Source organism: Gallus gallus, chromosome Z, assembly GCF_016699485.2.
Source record: "Gallus gallus isolate bGalGal1 chromosome Z, bGalGal1.mat.broiler.GRCg7b, whole genome shotgun sequence".
Taxonomy (NCBI): Eukaryota; Metazoa; Chordata; class Aves; order Galliformes; family Phasianidae; genus Gallus; species Gallus gallus.
Window position 1 is genome coordinate 2,886,689 of NC_052572.1, and position 18,510 is coordinate 2,905,198.

Consider the following 18,510-nt stretch of genomic DNA (forward strand, 5'->3'; position numbering starts at 1 on the left):
AAGTTTTTGACAGATACCTGGAGTGGTGTCATTTCACCCAGTTTTGACAAGCATGTACCCAGCGTGAAGTTTTTGTGCAACACTGGAGAGTTACTGGTTGATCACCAGAAGTATATGGACTGCATTTGTTCCCCAAATTAAATTTGATTAAGAATTTAAATGGTGTATGGTCACATGAAACATGCTGAATCTCATAGAAGGGAAAGGAAAGGAAGTAATATGAGGTTCCTACCAAGATATGGAGCATTAAAAAAGATAGGAGGAAAGGACTAAGGAGAATATTAGTGACGTTTCTTCAAACAAAGATGTGGACGATAACAAAAGGACTTTGTACTATAACTGTGACTCAACACTGTCATAAAACAAGCAAAGAAGAAGAAAAGGAAGGGGAAGATATGTGTCTCAGGAAATAAAAGCAGATTCAAAAGGCAAGGAAGGACACATTACAGAAGTGCATGTTAATAGTTAAAAGTTGGATACATTTGTTTAATAATAACCATGAGAACTAGAAGACCGGCTCTATTAATACAGTGATTTTGTTGTGGCATTCCTTGGACTACCCAAGAGGCCTAGAAATATATGGCAAATTGTCTGTTCAACTATATCAAATAATAAAGCACATTGAATTCATCTCATACAGCTGCACATGTTGCCGGTGATCATCTTATTTGAAATGCTGGGAGTGACTGAGCTCACTAATGATTTGTATATTTGTTCAAACAGATTTGTAAATCCAAGGAGAAATTTCTCTGCAGAGCAATCTGAATTGGTGTTATCAGCACTTTGTGTAGCTATTTTTATTCTCTGAAATTGTTCACGAGCTAGTATTGATTTCTGAAAATTGATTTATTCATAAACATTCACTAAGCAGCTTTGACAGTTTCTGGACACGGAAGCATTCATGAATGGTGCCTACTCACCCTGAACTGTACATTATGTATGACTACTTTAGTCATATGGTTTTGCTCCTGTTTCTAGACTGGTCACCTATGATGGAACTAGTGACATACTGTGAATGACATATGTTCAGAAAAGCTTCTTTGGAGGCATAGAAGGGATCTGAAAACAGGTACAGAAGCAGCTATGGTCCCTCCTATATTCATGAATAACTTTATGAGTCCTCAGAGGAGAAGTAAATCAACATATTCATTTGTACCTAACTCCATTTGTTATTCCTAGAGCACAAACCTAACCCAGAGGGAGAAAAGAATTTACATGAAAGAGTCATTAGATAAAATGCATAAACAGTCTTTGAAACACCGATGAGAGAAGAGATCTAACTTGCCTCCAAAGCACCTTATTTTAAATCTGTTCAGGTACAAGTGAGCTTGAGACTAGGCTTCTTGAAGGCCCAAGTGCTTCAGTGATTAGGGTTTCTATCTTTACTTATAAAGGATAAAGAGTTCCTCCTTTACCTACTTTTTAAACACTAGCTACAGAATTGAAGATCTCAGGCGCGAGACATCATTACTGTACTTTAGAACACCTGCAGGAACAGAAAATTAGATTCAGGGAAGGAAGGTTTGTATGTTTTATATCATATATACTTTTTTTTTGTTGCTGTTGTTAAAAAAGTAATTGATGGAATTTAATCTTAGCCAGTATTAGCTGTCAACTCAGATAATATTTTCCAAATTGAAATTTTGACTGTTCTGAAGAAAGGTACAAATCAGTGTGATTGAGCAGGTCCTATCAAAAGAAAAAGTGATATAGTCAGGAATATAGTCAGTGCTCACCAGACTGCAAATCATGCCTCTAATCAGATGCCTATGAGAAACGCAGAACCAGATCTGCAAAAATCAAGGTCCTGCCAAGGGGAAGCTAATGAGTTCCATAATATGCAGTGATCTGCAGTTTTGCTTCTGTAGCTTTTGCTTTTCTCATCAGAGGAAACTGAGGGTTAAATGCTAACTTTCTTATCAAATAATAAAATATTAAACAAACACTCATGGCAGCACTGTTGGGACAAAACTTCCCAAGGGTTGTGATGATAAGATTATGGTAAGGATATCCAGAAAAGAAATATGCTAAACTAACGAGATTAAAAAGGGTGAGATCATCCATTGATGAATTTATCCCATGACCAAGAACAATGTAATGGGATTAATGATGAGGATTTTTGATAATAAGAAGATGTGGGTTGATGCCTGAGAGAAAGTTCACTGGTCACAACAATTGCAGTGAGTCTCATGTGTAAAGACAACATAATAATGCTTAACTGGCAAAATGCCTTGTAAAGAGAAGCCTTTGCTATCACTTGATGGGAAAGCTCTACAGAATTTAATAGACAACTGTAATCTTTTTTCTATTAATATTTGACTTTTTGACAAGTTCAGCTGATGGAAACACTTTGCCCATGGCAAAGGTTTTGATGTAGCTGAAAAGCCCTTCCAAATAATTATATTTGCGATAGGATATAACAAGTAGCATATTTAGGAAGAGGCATGCCTCGGTTACATGCTCTCTTTGGCCACAGGGATGGTCCTTCCTGTGGTATTTTCATAGCAACACATCCTGAGTTTTTTCCTTTCACCCTCTGAGCTTAGTTTAGAAACTGTAATCCTTAGATCCCATGAATTTGGACAGACCTGTTTCACCTTGCCTGATTATTCCTGGATATTCCTTGGAGAACAACTGAGGTCTGCGCATTACAGAGAAGTCTACCATGGTCCACACTGGTCACCTCCTGTTCTCCTTGTGGTTATTCAAGACTAATTAATTTCAGCAATATTGCAAGATTAGTTTTGGATAGTACTTCTCAAGCTTAGAAATATCCCCCCCCCCCCTTTTTTTTTTTCCCAAAAGAAAGGACCAGAAGTCAACTATGTTTATTCAGGTGATGAGAAATACTGTTCTGTCATATTACTTCACCCCCTTTCACCTATGTGCTAGGAAGGCTAGATCAATGTGATTACTATTGCTAGCAAAACTGTGTCAGTTCTACCAGAAAATAGAAACACTTCATGCTTCTGACTGCAAAATCTTTTTTAAATCTCTACATGACATGGGGAAATCTCACAGAAGCTCCTTATTTGATAAGAACATCACTCTTTCATTCAGAAAAATAATAATAAAAAAGTGTAAAATTTTATTAACATCATAATTCTTAAAATATTAACCAGCTGAACTGTGAAGGGTCCTGTAATGCATTTCTCCTTTATGGGGAGTTTCAGACACCAAAAGATGGCATTGTGAGCACTGTGAAATCATTGGTAATAATTGTTAGAAAATTCTTCTATAGGATATTGTGTTAGAAGACCATCCAGGTAAGAACGTAAGTGCTCTCCAAAAACAGGGAGACATCTAAAAAGACAGTCTTAATGGATTTGTTGATTGAAAAGATATAGTTACAAGAAGTCACAGAGCGCTAAAGAAAAGGTGTGGTTAACACATGCTTTGAAGTTTTCCATGTAGCTATTCTTTCATAAAGAGAGGCAATGCATGCACTCCCTTGAACCCTAATGACTCGCCTAGAACAACCTGCATTCATTCAGAGAGCTCACAGGGAGCGTGTTTGACTGTTTTCAAGATTAAATTTATGTTTATATTCCTAGCATGTACTTAAATCTCCACATCTTTTTTTATTGGTTTTCCCTGACTTAGACCAAAACCAGTTCTTGAAATAATTAACATTTTTACAACTAAGAAATCCTATATATTGTATAGGTATATGTTTTCAACTGAATTGCAGCTGAATCATATCTAAAATAATCTTAATAATAGTCTTAAAGTATTTGCTAACTCTATCATCTATTAACTTTTTACAGTAGGCAAACATTTCATGTTTTACTTACATACTCCTAAAACACGTACAGAGGGACTAACTACACATGAGGGCAAGGGAGTTATCCTTAATTTGTAATTTCCTCTTATTGTAAATTATACCTGCTCTGCATCTTTATGGCCTCCTTCCATCTTGAAATGTTACTGTGTTGCTTTTCTGTTTAACTTATGCACCTTAAATGTTGTAAAAACTACTGTAAAAGTCAATAAAAATGCAATAACATTGTGTCAATCAAAAGCAATGGAGCAATCGCTATTGAGCAAACAATTCAAAAGCTATAGCTAAAATGCAATTGCACAATGTTGCAATTGATTAAAGATATGAATCAGAAAATTAAAAGTTTTCTCCAGTTTTAGTTATTACCAGCTGCTTAATTTATAGAGCTGTTACCGTGATCCTATCTAAAATCTGGTAAAGAGGCTAACAGTACAAGTAGTGATACAGTCTTGTGTTGCGCCCATTAATATGGATTATCTCTGATTGTCCTAGATGCATAATCATTCAGAAAAGTTGCCACAGTACAAGTCCAATTCTATTCTGTGGACGTGAATACTCAGATAGGAAAATCTTTTATTTAGAATAAAAGAACAGTCATACTAGGTCAGACTATGGGTCCATCCAGCTCTGTATCCTATATAAAAAAATGGCTGGCAGCAAATACCCAGGGGAGACTATAATAACAGAAGAACTGTACAGTCATCCTTCTCCAGTATGATCTCGGTGATGTGGCTCAGGGACCTCTTGACCCAGCATTGCACATCTCTGTTTTTAAGAGCATTTGTTGGATTTTTCTCCCTTGCACATGCCTAATCACTTCTGGAACCCAATGAAGAGCAAGGATGAACAAGGCTGAGACAGCTTTCAAGCAACTGACTGTGTAGCTGAGCTGATTTCAGGCTTTACTGTAACTTCATGTTGGAAGAAAAAATTCAGGGGACCACTGGCATGGATCAAAAGTATAGAGTAGAGTGGAAGTGATCATCTTGGGATGGGGAGATAGGAGATGTGATAAATGCAAGGGCAGTGTGGGTTGTTTCACTTCCCCGTTCAACAGGACTGAGTTAGCTTCTTCAAGAATCTGACTATCTTTCTGGTAAATATAACAATTTGAGTCTCAGCTGGCTTTATACACAGCAGTTAAATAAACAATCATAAGCTATGTCATCGTAAATAAAAGCTTTATTGAGCTCAGGCAATGAAATCCGATCAATAGAGGACACTCATCCCCAGTGAAAGCAAGAGCTAATGCTCTGCGGTTCCTGGTGGATACTCTGTCATTGTATTTTAAAACCACAAGGAATTCCCTGTGTCATCAGCAATGACCACTTTATTGCTGCTGAATTAGGAAATGAGTGGAGCTAAAGGTACATTTGAATTCCAGAGACTCATTCATGTAATCCATCTTCTAATGTAGGAGATCACCTGGCTATCTCTTGGACTTGGAGAAGGGCAGAGAAAGAAAAACAAGATCTTCACTGAGCTTCAACTTACCCCCAGTATCAGAGAATGATGTTTTCTGCTCTTTCCACTAAAACAAGGCAAATTAAGGCTGATTACCAGCAAAACATAAAGGAATGTGCTAATCCACATTTATGCCTATTCCTCTGGTTGTTTCAGTCAGAAATCCAAACATAGAACTATAAGTTTTCATGAGGTATCATGCTTTCCAGTGTTTGCTAGACTCAATACTTACTTAAAGATAAAAATTCTCTATTTCAAAATTACTCTATTAATTTTTGTGAGGCAAGTTTTTTAAAAAATGAGTGTCCCCAGCTTGAAGTGAATCTTTTCATTTTTGCCTGAAAAAGCTGATTTGTTCGACCTGGAAAACCATATAGTATACCCTGCTCCACCAGTACTTTAAAGATCTTCTTATGTCATGGAATACTGTGGATGAATAAGAAGTTTTAACAAAATGAAAATTACCAAAGTTAATTTTGCAGCTCTACTACCTATCCTACATTATGTACTATCTTGAATAGCATCGGATCTTTTAGTACAGTCAAAGAAGTGAACAAAATTCACAACAGAACAACTCCTTATGCAAATATGAAGAGAATAGAAGAGCAATTTGAAATAATTCATTTCTCTCTTGCTTAATGAATTATTGATTTGTACTTTCCTTTTGAATGATAGTGCTCTGATGTGATAAACATTGATTTGAATCTTTATACAAATATTGTATATCATCAGCAGGTTATGGCAACAGAATAATACATAATGAGATAGACCTGAAGGAATGGAATAATACAAAAAACATTATGAGATGCCATGACTGTGTACTTGCTGGGGGTTGCATATGTAAAATAGCAAATGGAAATGAAAGTAATACATCCAGGGGGTATGATAATGATGCAGAATTATAGAAAGTTTACATTTGGGTTAACGCTGAACAGGGAACCTTTAAAATGAAAAATAATTACTTTCTGCAACTAGTAATTCTTCTAACTTGACATTTCTTGCAGCCACAAGTGCAGAGCTGTCACAGGCTTAGAGAGCTCTCCTATACTCTGCACATGTACAGGAGCTTTAACTTCATGCGCAGCTATTTGTGCCAATGGGAACTACACAGTCAAAAGACAAAAGAAAAGTGCTGAGAGCAGTAAACACACAGATAATCCTGTCCACCAAACAACTCTGAATTTCCTTTATGCACCATTTATTTCAGACAAAAAAGCTGCTGAGAGATTTATGTCAAAGTGATTTCCACAGCTCAGCTGCTCAAGGCTGGGGAGATGATTGAAGCACTGAGCTACACTTTCCCGGCAACCTGCCTCTACTCCTCTCATGTCATTCCTGGGGATGGGAGACCTCATACGCTCTTACTCAGACAAGTTCATTTCTGGGATCACCTGGCTGTATTTTGGCAGCCTGGACAAGGGGAAAAAGCCTGTGTTTACAGAGAAAACGAAAAGAAAACTTTCTTTCTTTCTTCCCTTGGACAACAGTAGTACCTCAGTACTGACTGTCCTTCCTTTAGGCTATGTGCAGTGGGCAGACTGGGAAGGTCTCCATCATCCTTCTCCCAAGCACTTAGAAGCAGGGAGCACTCCTATGACATTCATATGAGAGATAACCATGCTCAGGGTGTCAAAATACCCAGGTCTTTCTCAACACAAAAGAAATCATTCATATCCAGCTCTAAAATACTCAGCTTTCATGCAAAACCCTCAAGGAGCATGGCTGTGAGCACTCGCTATCTTGTACATTCACAACTAGCAACCTATAACCAGTATCCATCTACACTGAGAAAATAAAAAAAAAATACATTGTTGTGCAACTAGGTCCAAGCACACACGTTCAGATCAGCAGAAGCAAAGCAGGGCCAATGAGAGGTAGAAGTTGAGCTCCTCTTCTTCCCAGCGTCACCACTAGCATGCCCAACAACAGCCAGGGGGAGCTGCTATTTGTCTTGGTGTAGGTCAACAGCAGACAATGACCCCTTAGATCAGAAACAAGCCAGCATTCATGTGTGCATCTCCCCATAGGCAACGTTGGCCTATTGTAATACTCATTAAAGTACCTGCAGATAGAATCTAACATAATGCTAACCATGTCAGGCAAGGTGTACACACAAGAATACAAAAGCAAATTTGTATAGCAATCCCTATCACTGATATTTGTTTCCAAGCACATGCTTTTGTGATTGACCACGCTCTTTTCAAGTGTCTCTCCAGACTCAATGGTCTCTCAAGAGTAGGTTTAAATGAGATTCCCCTGACAATTTTTCACAAGATGGTTTCGCATGAGTAGTGGGTTAACTTTGAGTTGAAATCTTAGCGTATTCTAATCTCACCAGCATGAAGTACCGTATTTCTATCATTCTCTCAATTCCCAGGAAATATTTCACATATTAATTTAGACAACAAGTAATTTTTTTATCATAATAATAATAAAAACAAAATAGAACAAAACAACAACAACAACAAACCCACACACAAAATGTCAATTTAAAACCAACTAGCAAGTATACTGAGATTAAAGAAGGTATAATTCATATATTTTTTTCCCTTCCCACACACTAAACAGTGTTTTGGAACACAGTGCTTAATAATGTACACAGCTCTATTTGGTCAACGGTAGATCAACATCCTGTGGCCCTGCATATGGAGTGGGAAAGTGAAACTTGAAGTCCCAGTTTACAAATAGCTGGGAAAAAATAGACCTCAGAGCTGCACACTCATAATCATTATGGCATTTGCACTATGACAAATTTAAAATTGGTATTCTAGGTTACGGACAGTGCTATAAAGATGGCTTTCTATGCTGTGCATTGCAAGCTCATTTAAAATGTGCTCTTCCACGACATGATGAGAACACAAATTATAATTAGGAAAGTAACCCAAGCAGAAAATTAGTCTGGAAGATTAGTCTGAGTGTGTTCCTGGAGACAAAGCGATCTGTGTCTTAACTTTACTGTCTTGGTATAGAAAGAGATTGATACAGAAGATAAAGACAAGGACACATTTGGCTTTCTGAAAGAAAAAGATTTTGCAAGTATGTAAACAGGTAAAATCCACAGTGTTCAAGTTGTGCACACAGAAAAACAGCACCTAATGCCACTTCTGCAGTAACTGACATCATAGGATGTTACAGCTGCCATATGCAGGTCTTTACCTGTTTTCTTTTTTTTTTTTTTTTTTTTTTTAATATATCCAGAATATTCTGCAAAGGCAAAAATTCATATTTATGAGCAGAAATAAAGGGCTGCCAAATGGCGTACTGTACCTATTTGCACAAGCAAATACACCCAACACTTTTTACCAGCAAGAGGCTAGCTATAAAGGTTGAGACCTGAGTAAAAATATGGTTTTAAAACATCATTCTGAAATGAGGTCTGGATAAAAAAAGCAGAAAGTGTCAACAAGTGCTTGTTTCCACTGGATAATAAGACAAATTTTGTCAAGGAACATAAAAGCAAGCAAGAAAAGTCTCAGAACGTTACTACTTACGGTTTCCTCTTCTGGAAAGTTTTTGAGGGATTTAAGAGGAAAGCCAAAACAAAACAAAACAAAATAAACAAAACAAAACAAAATGAAAGAACCCAAACCCTTGGTAAGCCTATAGCTTCTAGAGAGACTGGAACAATCCACTGATTAGAAAACTACCTACTTCTGAGGTGTCTCATCCTGGAGAAAGGAAGACCTGGATGCTTCTTAGTGGTTATATCATAGTCAAAAGGAAGGATCATAGTTTTCTGTTAAATCTTATTTATCACTTTGCTAAGGGTTGGGATCCCTGAGGTATCTGGTAATACATAGGTGGCTTTGAAAGTAGTGCCTCCTATTTATTTTCACGGGAATTGCAAAAAATACAAAGAGCACAACAACACTAATTGATAAACTCTCAGCTACAAAATAGTATTTTTCAGCACAGTCACCACCGTGAGCTGCGCATTTTTGCCAGCCATGAAAAAAGAGCCTGTGTGTCATACTTGTAAAAATCTGCACCATTGGAGTTGACACGCTATCCACTGTCAGCACTGCTGAAACACACTGCCTCTCTGTGCTCACATCCACTCTTTGGATGTATGTTCATAAATGTTCAGCAAATGTCGATGGGTGTCGATTGGTGCCATTTTTTTCTGCATGGAGGAATTCAGTTCCACACCTTTGCCTCATATGCACTTCCATCTCGGACACCATTGTCTCAAATTTCCCCTCTACTGCCATCTGCCACATGGCAACATAGTGTAATGGGATACTGATGGATGGTTCAGTCTCTACTGCCATATCACCAACATCTCCTTAGTGCACCATGATGTTGCCCTTTCCCTGACTTTGGACTGTTGTTCAGAACCTCTCTTGATTTCATGTCCTGTTCGTTAGATTAAAGAATCACTCTCTGAGTGCAGTTTCTACTCTACATAAGTTGATCATTCCTCTTCAATTCCTTTCTATCTGAACTAAATAAAACAAGAGGAACTGAGGTGGTAAATGAGAACAGAAACCAGAAAGAGCTGCCCTCCTGTTTTTATGGGATAAATGTTACTTGTTGATTTGGGTAATGTACAAAGACATCAAAACACATTTAACTCTAGACACAATCTCAGTCCCCAATCCGTCATATTGATTCTGCAAGAACCCAAATTATCCACAGCAGCTGGACAATAGGGCTGCACCATGTTCATCTAGGTGGTACATGTACTTCTACTGCCTACTCACAGACTTGTCGGAGCATCTCGACTCAATGACAAAATGATGTGGAGATTCAGGCAGCAGCTGGTGAGAGCAGTAAGAAATCCAGCACAGGAAAATGCTCCAGGAAGTGCTGCTTGTACCTAGATGAAAAGAGCAGATGCACTGTGGCTGCTTGTTCATTCCATAGCAAGCTTGAATAACGTTACGACTACCTGTTTCTCATTCGTTTATATAAAAAGTTAAAATGTACTACTTTCAATGTGTCCAGGAGCTTGGGAAAAGGGAATTATAATTCCACTATAATGTGTGGTCTGAGGCACAGTGAATACATGACTATTGTGTGTGTTCAAATCCATCACTGACCAGAACCTTCTCCAGCAGCAGAATTTCATGCAGACATTAATACCACACTTCTGTGCATGTACAGGTGATTTTAAAACTTGTTTGGAGTAAGTATATATTAAAGAACATTTCTGGGGCACAGAAAGTACTGACATGGGCTGTAGAACAAACCAAAAGCTCCTAAGCAAAAACTTTTATCTTACTACTGAAAAGTACATAAACACCTCTGTGGCGAAAGCTCATCTTTTAAACTGTAATACTGGGACATGTGTTGCTAATTTGCAAGATCCATTTTGTAAATTTTAGGCATACCATTTTTTTTTTTTTTTAATTTGTATTCAAAATGCCAAAAACATTTATAGAGGGAAAGCGCTTCCTGCAAAGAAAGAAATTGGGAAAAGGAATGCAAATTAATTTTTACTGCATGTCAGAGCCTCTTCATGGGTTTTATTTTTGATTAAGAATAAAGAATATATAATAATCGACCACAAAAACAGCAATGAAGATGCAGAAGGACTGGGCAAATGGGAATTTCAGTTTTGATTATTGATTCCTCTCCGATACATTTTCAGAGAAATACCTTCTGGAACATAGCTATGTATGATAAGCTAATTTAATCTTAAAACTCTGCTTTGGTGACATTTACAGGATATTTAACACTTTCCAAAACTGTGGCAGTATTTATATTCTTGGATGCAGTTTTAGGAGCCTAGTTTCAAGTTTAAAAATACTGACTCATAGACTGCTCATAATGTGCGAGAAACATCCTTTAGAACATGTCTAAGATGACAAGAATAAAGGTGTTAGGCTAAAAACCTGGTTGAAGAAACAAAAGCCCAGCAGGAAGGCTGTTAATCTGCTTCTGTAAAACTGCATAGGGTATGCTACAGTCTCCTTATGTAAGGATTGAAACTGAAGGACATCTTGGGCTGTACAAACACTTACTGAGATGGAATTGCGGCTCTATGGTGGATTACTGGCTGGGTGGATGGGGAACACCCATGCTCAGCTGCAGCATTTGGCCAACAGGTGGAGAAAGTTGTTTATTTACATTTTATTACCAAACTAGGCTATAGTATTTCTGAAAAGTTCAGTGCTTCTGTTTGGTGGAGTTCTCGGAATCCAAGAAGCAGGATAGATACATCCTGTAAATACAATTTTCTGCTCTGGCCACTTAAGATGCTTGTTTCTTGTTGTACAGACCCAAGTTATGGTTATAAAAAAAATCTCTCTTTATTTTTGACAAAAAAAAAAACCAACCAACTAGAACAACAGCAAAAACAAAGAAACTCCAAACAAAAGCACTCATGTTATTAATTGAATTTATTTCAATCAATTAATTATTGATTGAAAAGAAATTATATAACAGGCCTTACAGTTTTGCTAGCAGAGGACTAGGCAGACCCATAGTTGTTCTTCTTTGAAAAAATATCCCATGATGTGAGCTCCTTTTCAGGATTTTAGAAATTACTGGGAAATCTAGTGTTCTTCTGAAAGCTTGAAAGCTATGCTATGATCTTTTTGGTGAATTTCGCAATACTTGGTAGGACTGAAGAAATTAGAAAAGCTCTGCTTTCCTGGGGCATTTCAGCAGTTCCTCCTTTCCACCCTCCTACAGATTTAAAAAAAAAAAACAGTGTGATGTATCCAGACTGGCCAAATGAAAGAAAATGCAGAAGCGTGTCTTAAAGCCTCAGGCTTTCAAGCTCAGAGAGGAAGGGATGAAAGCTCGAGACGCACATGTGCACCCACACTGTCAGAGCGTGTGGTCCCAAGCTTATGTATAATGCCCAGATGAGAAATCTTCCCTTAGATTTCAAACTCACAGACTGTTCTATTGTTCCTTTTCCCTTGCTGCCTGACTACTGCATTTTTGATTGATGACACCACTATACCTTTGGTTAAAGACACTGTTCAGCAATATGCAGGAGCATTCTGAAGAGACGAGAGCCACGATTATTCTCCTTTTGTTAGGATTTCTTTTAAAATGTCTGGACATATAGATGCACCATCGCAGTCTTTTTATATTAAATCTGTGCCCACATTAGTGCTCTTCAGTGTCCCCAAAACATCAACAAGGACTAATTGCAGAAAAAAAAAAAAAAAAAACAACCTCATATTTATTTCTGTCTTCAGTAGCATTCACACAGAGTCACAGAATCATAGGGGTCTGAAAGGTCCTCCGGAGATCATCCAGTGCAACTGTCCTGCTAAAGCACATTCCTTTCAGTGAGTGACACAGGAAAGCATTCAAGTGAGTTCTGAATACATCCAGAGGAGGCTCCACCACCTCTCTGGGCAGCCTGTGCCAGAGCTTTGTGGCTCTCAAAATAAAGATTTTTTTTTTTTCCCCTCAGGTTAATACAAAACTTCTGACGTTCCACTTTGTGAGCATTACCCCTTGTCCTGTCACTGAATACCATCAAAAAAAGCCTGGCCCCATCCACTTAACTCCTGTCCTATAGATATTTATAAGCACTGATAAGATCCTCTCTCAGACTTCTTTTCCCCAGGCTGAAGTGTCCCAGGTATTTCAGCCTAGTCTTACATGAGAGATGCTTTAGGCTCTTAATAATTACTATGGCTATCTGCTGGACTCTTTCTAGGAGATCCCTGTCTTTCTTGAACTCCTGATCCCAGAATTGGACAACGTACTCCAGAAATGGCCTCAGTAGGGCAGAATGGATGGGGAGGATCACCTTCCTCAAACCTCTGGCCACGCTCTTTTTACTGCATTCCAGGATGTCATTGGCTACTTGACCACAAGGGCACACTGCTGGATTTTGGTCAACTGTTGTCCACCAGGACACCCAGATCCTTCTCTGCAGAGCTCCCTTCCAGCAGGTCATTTCCTAACTTGTACTGATGCATGTGGTTACTCCTTCTCAGATGTAGGACCCAACCCTAGCCCTTGTCAGGCCACATAAGTTTCCTCTCTGCCCAGCTCTCCAGCTTGTCCGTTTCTCACTGAATGGCAGCAATGGCTTTTGGTGTGTCAGCCACTCCTCCCAGCTTTGTATCATCTTCAAAAGTGCTGAGAGTGCATTCTATCCCTTCTTCCAGATCACTGATGAAGGTACTGAACCTGATCAGATATAGTACTGACCCCTAGGGAGCACCACTAGTTACAGTACTCCAACAAGACTCTGCTTCTGATCGCAACCCTCAGAGCTCTCCCACTCATCCAGTTCTAAATCCATCTCACTCTTTCAGCCTGTCCTCTTAGGAGAGGTTCTCCAACCCTTGGATGAAACTCCGCTATATTGATGGTCACCATTGTAGATTAGCCACTGCAGTGATAACCACCTGAACACCAAGGCTACATGACTCAAGCTCCAAGATCTGCCTCTGCTGGAGGCTGGAGGAAGTAGGGGAAGCTGCAGCCCCATTCAGCACTGGATCTGCAAATTGAATGACCAAACACTTTCTAGACTCTTTAGTTTCCCGTGTCTTTTATTTAGCTTGGGATCAGCATGTTGTGCAAGATCCAGAATACTGAAACTTCCTTGCTGAAATGTTAAAGGAGAAAAGGAATGAAAAGGAAAAGAGAAAATAGTTTTAGTGCTGTTTTGTACAACTCTGCTTCCCAGCATCTTCCAAGTCTACTGGTGTCCCTTTAAGAATGCTCTTATCTTTGTTTATAGAAGCTAGCAGCATTAAAAATACAGTAATTAACATGTTCATAATGTAAATGCTTAATCATTTAACATGTCAAGCATTTTCATCCCCTACTGAATCAATATGAATTATTAAAACAGACTCTTTAAGACCTTTAAAATCAGCTCTCTAAGCATGCACTAAACAACCACACCGTTGGCATATGGGAGCACCAAGTTATAAATTCATGTGTTAGACTGTCTGACACACTTGTTCTCTTTGATGAGGAAAAGGAAAGACAAAAACCTCTCCTCAAAATCTTATATTCAGAATTACATAATCTGTATGTCTAAGTGAAATGAGTTTGTGAAAGGTTTTGTAATTTATTGTATAGAAAGCCCCAAAGAGTGAAAAATGTGAAAGAAGAAAACTGACATAACACATTCAGGTTAAGAGATAATATTTTCCATAGCAGAACTGTGTGAGAGTCCAAAAAGATCTTGAAACAATAAATATATAAACTTAATAAAAACACATCCAAAGGGTGAGAGTTACATTTCCCAGTTTATAATAAAATGCTTTCAACTTTGTTATTGATCATGAAGAGAGCTGTATATGCATTTGGAAATTTATATATATATATATATGTATATATATATATACCTGGTATAAGTTAATGCTAACACTGAAAATGAAGGTTTTCCCCATCTTTATTGCAGAAAGGATAAGGAAAATGTTTCTATTTTCAAATATCTGCACATTAGAGATGAAATTATTAGGCATGCATCTTACCTTGTATCCAGCTGAAGTATTCTTGTACTTCAAGAGACATGAAGCAACTTTTGTGTATATATATATGTCTGCATCAGATGGCTGTTTCTTGATCAACCCATTGAAATAAGATAACAAAACTTTTTTGTTATTGTTACAGATACAAAAGAAATGAAGTTTTGCAATCAGATGCAAACCATCACAAAAACAGTGGGTTTCAAATACTTTCATATCAGATTGCACAACGCTGGTGCTAACATTTCGTTCTACTTGAGCAATCAGATAATGGCCTGGATGTTAATAACTGAGGAGTTGTTCTTTCTATGTGAAAATCTTTTATGCCCAAGAAAATAACTGTTAGGTGTTCTTCACAAAGCCACAGTACTTCAGTGCACCTATACCACATTTTCAGTGGGAGTGCAAAAACAGAGACCTCTGAAGCATATACAGCCATGCTAACTTACACCAGCTAGGAATGTAGCCCTTGCTTTCTGTATCTTGATCTACTTTATCTCAGGCACAAGTTGAAGTTCTACCTGGTTGATACTAAATCCTTTCTTTATTGTGAGAAAGGAGGAAACTCATTTCAGAGAAGTTAAATTTTTACAAGATGTGTGTACTCAGAAATAACATATGAGGGTTTGTATTCTGATAGGAGATAAGAGCTTCTTTCCTAGCATGAAAAGTAGATCTTGACCTCACATCACCCTTCACTAGGAAAAAGTTCAGCACAAAGCCTCAGATGCTTGCAGATTAGCAGAAATTAGAGCAAATGGACAAATGGAAGATGAAGAACTTCAGCTCTGGGTGAAGTAAATCAGCTGCTGTAAGGGAAGTTTTCATGTCTCTGGGAAGAAGTTTTTTTATTTACTTTATATTTAGGGGGCATGTCTTGCTGTCAGCCTCTCATGATTTCAAAGCAAAAATTCTTTTCGCAGGAGGACATGAAATATGCATGAAAGATATGAACATGGTCTACTGCTTTCTAAATCGTGCAGTGATAGTCCTCCAAACCACTCTTGGTGAGCTATTACACCATCCTGACCACACTTTTATTTTTTTTTCTGAGAACTCAGAAGTATTGTTACACCTGAATGTCCATCTGACTTTTCTAAACTGTTTGGAAAGGATTCATGGTTCACCAGGTTGATGTGGGTGCTTGGAGCTCCAATACCTGCCACTGAAAATAAACACAGACAGACTTCAAAACCTGGAAGGTGGGAGAGCTGAAAGAAAAATCTTTGTAGATTTCCCTACTTATATTCTCTTTATCCGAACACAACGTAACTTTACCTTCTTTCCTTTTATTTTATTGTTTTTTATCTTATTGTACCTGAAACAACTGCTCCTGAATTCAGAGGTCCAGAGGCAGAATCAAGACCTAAATACAAATTGAACCACAATTTGCAATTTGTATAGCAATTTCACAACACAAAGAGCATGCCAATGAAACCCTAGACTAAAATCTTAATAAAGTAGCTTGGGGGAATTGGTAAACCAATCATTATAAGAATGACTGGGGGCAAATGTGAATCTCCCTGACTGTGAGCAATGCAAAGAGGTATGAAGAACTGGACTTGGATTTTCTTCAGTGACAGTGACAGGATGAGATGAGGCTGAACTCACAAAGGGAAAGGAAGAAGAGGGACAAAGCAGGGAGATGGTGTTGCTGATGGGGATGCTCTTGGAAGATGATGGCTGAGTTAGCCACTGTGTAAATATAACCAAATAGTATGACTTTTAAACCACTCTAGAACTGTATTTATGTAATAGAAGTAGTAGCCCTGTGTGAAAGGACGAATGCAGAAATATCTCAATATGGCTGAACCACAGTTGTTGGAAACAGGAATTTTCTATAATACGGTACAGATCCTCACAAAGTATGAGTCTCTACAGACTGTCAGCATAAAACTGATCAATGGATAATGTGAGTCTCCATATGGTTCAGTGGGTTCATTCGCTCTGGCTAAGACTTCTGGTGCTGAGAGTTGCCTAGGCTTAAGCATCCCATAAAGTTACATCACGCTAGTGTTGTCTTCTACAAGATGTAAATAGACATGGCAGTCTCAGAATGTGGTAAAAGGATTATCACCTACAAAAGTTTAAATCTCTTCTCACTGGTGACAGGTGACAGGATGAGGGGAAGTGGCCTCAAGTTGTTCCAGGGGAAGTTTAGGTTGGGTATCAGGAAAAACTTCTTTACAGAAAGGGTTGTTAAGCACTGGAATAGGCTCCCCAGGGAGGTGGTTGAGTCACCATCCCTGGATGTGTTTAAAAACCGTTTGGATGTGGTGCTCAGTGACATGATTTAGTGGAGGGTTGTTAGGGTAGTTTAGTTAGGGTGTGGTCAGACTCAAGGATCTTTAAGATCATTTCCAACTTGAGCAGTTCTATGATTCTATGATTCTGTGATAAATTAACAACATAAAAAGTGGTCAAGATAGAAAGCAAGCAGATACAAGAGATTTGTGATTGATTATTTGATTGTGTATAACTTCAAACTGAGTGTCTTTAATATAAGGAATTACTCTTTAGTGAAAGAAATACTGAGCAACAGCATATATTGCTCATTTAATGTCCATATTATTTTTGTCTTGGATTTGTCTTTAAAAATTATGCCCTCCTATTCTAAAACAATGGTAATTTGCTCATTATCATATGAGGAAATTGGTGATAAAGTACAGCCCCTAAGAATTCATGGCTGTTCAAGCAAATGTATTGTCAGGGCAAGGTAAGAATATACAAGCCAGCCTGGTATTTTCCTAGTTTAGACTGTGTACTATGCAAAGAAAGAACCAGAAAAAACCTCTAGAATTTGTCTTATATCTTGCTGTCAGCTTTGAGTACCTATTGACTTTGAAGAGGCATGGGCAGTAGTTTGTCATTTCTGTGGGAAAGGTATGGTGAGTGACATATCTATTAGGGCTGCAGACATGGTGAAGTATACAGTATCTACTGTGACAAACTATCTGCTGAGAAGAAAAATCATAGGCCTGTCATGCATATCTGATCCTCTAATTACACAAATATACATAGACACTGTAAAAGAAGGGACTTCTCCAACAGGGAATGCTTTCAGAAGGAGCAGGCTTTCAAATCTCTGCAGGTCCATCCTTTTTAGAGTATGACAGCATTGTGCATATCCTAAAGATTAATTCACACAACGGACTGATATTCTTAGGGTTGGAATATTAGAAAGAGGAACAGGGAAAGGAAATGATGTCATATCGCATCTTGTTTTGAAGACCAGAAAAATGCTAAGGCTAGAATCCTTCAAAACTGACCAAGGACCTGAAGACACAATTATCCCATTGGGGAATCTCAGAAGTTGGCAAATTTGACTTTCAGTTGGCTTATTTCTGGTGTTATAGTACTTTTGACCCCATCAACCTGCAAAGCGATTGACACCAAAAGGAGACCTGTCACCTCTGAAATAAACCTGACTTTATTCCCGTTGGCCACCATCAGATATGGTTGACATCACAAGACAGAAACAGAAAACTTGAATTCAAGATGAAAAGCTGTTCTGCATTCCTTTTTTCCAGTGAACAAAAGAATCAAACCTCTCATATATGCAAAAGAGACGCTCATCATGTATTTCACATAAGCTAAAGATCCAGGTCATTAACTTCTAAGGGGAAAAAAAAAGACAATACAAAACAAAAACATAGCAAGAATTATGTATTGCGGTGGGTACTGCAGCAGAAATCTCTAAGAGATCCTAACTGTGTTCAGTCAAATACTATCATCAGCATGAGCTCTATCAGCAAGTGATGCACAAGAGAAGATGCATTTCTGGGACTGATGCTGTCCATGCCATAGGAGAAAAAAAGTATGGACGAGATCTTTCTACCATCTGTCCTAACTGATGGAAGG

The 18,510-nt window shown here is 38.2% G+C and overlaps 1 protein-coding gene across 2 annotated transcripts in view; it reads right to left on the reverse strand.

The window, feature by feature from the left end:
• The window catches only part of LOC107051909 (urea transporter 2-like), a 288,833-nt gene extending 274,147 nt beyond the window's left edge, over positions 1-14,686 (reverse strand). For both annotated transcript variants that reach the window (XM_015277424.4, XM_040656169.2), the window contains exons 1-2: positions 14,656-14,686; positions 9,949-10,064 (exon numbers count right to left, since the gene is read on the reverse strand). The gene's annotated coding sequence lies outside the window, so the exon portion shown is untranslated. The remainder of the gene's footprint in view (positions 1-9,948; positions 10,065-14,655) is intronic.
• Positions 14,687-18,510: the final 3,824 nt, after the last annotated feature.